Raw genomic sequence first — 2,982 nt, forward strand, 5'->3', positions numbered from 1 at the left:
CGGAACCAGAGCCTGATTTAATCGACCGCTCTCCAAAGGTCGTGCGTACGGTTACTTTACGTAGCGAGGAAGCCACGGTGTGCTCGGTTCGATGTTGTAAGGTAACGCTTCAAGGGATTGTTCGTAAATGCAGTTTCGGTATTTTGTTCTTTTTGGAAACGGAGAAGGAATGATATTTTATATTCGATAGTTATTAATATGAACGCGTAGGAAATTATTAAAACGGTTTTTAGATTAGTTTTGTTTTAGAAATTATTCAAGATGGTTATCGTACGATATTGAAACACTCGCAAAATTTTTTCTTCCATCGAAAGGATTTGAAATGGATGTGAATATTTTTATGTGAGATTGAATAGAATCGTGTTGAAAAATTAATTGAATCAATGCCGCGAATTTTATTATAATTAATTTTACACAGTGTCGATAAATTAAGAGCATTGTTATCTTTATTAACGATAAATATTATTATTCTTTTGAATTATTCAGTTAACTTGATAAATTTATTTGTACGCGATATAAAAAGATTTAAAAGAACTTTTGCAAATCTTTCAATTGATAATTTTTAATGTATCGTAAAATTCTATTCTTGTTTTATTTTTATCGATACGGACGATATAAAATGTCAGTTGATAAACGTTAATACAGGAAAATAAAAATGGTTTCAGATGGGGTAGAAATTAAAATTGCAAAATGTAAAAATGTGACGCATAGCCAATACTGTGCATATTCAACATTCGTGTGTCCCATTTTTTCGGTGATAAATGGATTCGTGGTCATCGCGATTTGTTCCCTCGCTTTATGACGACTTTAATACAGCTATGGGAGCTAATACAAGAGAGATGAAAATTAAGATGCACGACGCATTGTCCCCCCGGGATTAACGTGTACCTCACGTAATATAATTAACGTGATTATCCGTAGATCGCGTGAGTCACTTTTTTTCCACGTTTCTCCTCTTCCGCTCATAGCGTTTCTTATTCATAATTCGCACTATATGATCCAATAATTCGACAATAGCTACCACTTTAATCTTACATCTCTTCAAAAAAAATTAACATCTTAAAATTATCGAAATTATTTTTAATTTCTACGAATACTATTCTTTCCATTTTTTAAATTATAACCTACTATATCTTCTCGTGCCTCGAACGGAATAAATTTAACGTTTATTTCGACATAAGCGGTAAAGGTTACAGGTAAAGGAGATAGGTTAATAGACATCAATCATCGAAATTAAAAATAAATTTAAACGCGTTGAACGTACAAATTAGGGATGATGGAACATCGGTATCATCCGAGTATCATTTTCAAAGAGATGAACATTGGCGGGGAAGGCGGTTCGCGACAATGTTTTCGTTCTCTCGCGCGCGCACGCGCGCACTTTGGGGCACGTGTCGTTCGTCTTCCTGTTGCTTCGGGCGCATCGGAGAGCGGCGTTGCCGCAAGTGCGAAATTAATGCGAGCAGTAACTTCGCTGGAAGAACGATGAGATTTATACACGAATTTATGGACTCGCGCAACAAGACCGATGGAATAACCGAGGAGTGCATCATTTATGCATCTAGCTCCGCTTTCGCCGCCGCGTCTTTGAGCTGTTGCCAATGCCATGCTTCTCTCCCTTTCCCCGCTCACGTGTCACGCCGCCCCATTTTTCCCCTCCCCCCGCCGCTCAACCGTGTTCAAACGCATCATATCGAATTTTAAAGCTACGTGTCTATGTATAACTCTAAGCTAATACTACCTGAATTAAAATTGAATTTTACCAATCCCGTAACCGGATACTCTTGCTCGCCCCTGAAATCCAATTTATCCGAATCGAGACGATCTTGGAACAATCCCTCACTTTCGAAAATAATTTATCGCGATTTATCGCGACTCGATTGGACGCAATAATCGTGATGCATCGTCGATCAGGGAAAATCCGGTAATATCTCGAAAACTTTCTATTTTCTATGCTCAATTCGTTCCTTTGGAACGGATTACTATTCTAAACAGAAAGTTTCCCCGATCCGATCAATTTTTCATCTCGATGAATTTCCTTTTCTTTTGCACAATAATCGCGCCGCATCCCTCCTCTCTGAAATTATTTCGGCGACAAACTAGAAGTTGTTGTCGCTATCGTTTGAAAACGAGTTTCTCGAGAAAAGAGAGGGGAGGGAGGGTGTTCATACGCGACAAGGGAATAATTTATAACGACCACCTCCGAACAAGCGACAAAGTTGCGACGACCTTTCCATTAAATCCCTCGCTCACCAGTAAACCTGTCGTTTCCACGGGCTTTATCGTCGCCGATCCGTCGATTTCCTTCAATAATTCGCGACACAAAGATTATCTTGTAAACCGTCTATCCCTATCCCTCCGCTATTGACCTCTCCCTCCCTCCCCCTCTTGTATAGTATATCTCGAATGGCCCCCTCGTAAAGTCCATCTTCCTGAAAGCCAATACGAGGGTATCGCGCACGATGGATCGCCGTGTGTGCATCTGCATCGGCGCGACAACGCGATAAAACGTGCCTCTCTTCCGTTACAGTCGAGAGGTAACGATCCTTTTTTTCTTCTTCTCTCTTCCTTCTCTCTCCTTCCCTCTATTTTTGTCATTTCTCTTCCCCCCCCTCTCTCTCTTTTTTCGTCGTCGTTGCCCAGCAATAAATAGTATTTCGCAGGTGCGTCCAGACGACGCGACGCCCTGTAATGCGACTGCCGTCGCGCAGATAAAAGTCCCCCGTGCCATCTATGCGCTCTGTGCACTTACCTGTTACGCGATAAATCACTCGATAAATTGTTTAAAAGCATAGACTGCCGGGGAACGCGGAACGGCCGGGCTTTGCCCTCACTTCGACGCACTGTCGTCGTAAATAACGCGTAAGTTTGCGACCGGGCCTTTCCCGCCTCGGACACGCTTCGAGCTTCACAGTTTTAGAGAAAGATGTAACACGTAGAAACTGGGAGAAACGTTTTTGGATGTATATATATATATATATA

At 41.1% G+C, this 2,982-nt stretch overlaps 1 protein-coding gene across 1 annotated transcript in view; it reads left to right on the plus strand.

Moving 5' to 3' along the window:
• The window catches only part of LOC102672658 (homeobox protein homothorax-like), a 321,785-nt gene that overhangs the window by 214,594 nt on the left and 104,209 nt on the right, over positions 1 to 2,982 (plus strand). The window lies entirely within an intron of this gene.

This window comes from Apis dorsata, unplaced genomic scaffold (assembly GCF_000469605.1).
Source record: "Apis dorsata unplaced genomic scaffold, Apis dorsata 1.3 scaffold_265, whole genome shotgun sequence".
Lineage (NCBI taxonomy): Eukaryota > Metazoa > Arthropoda > Insecta > Hymenoptera > Apidae > Apis > Apis dorsata.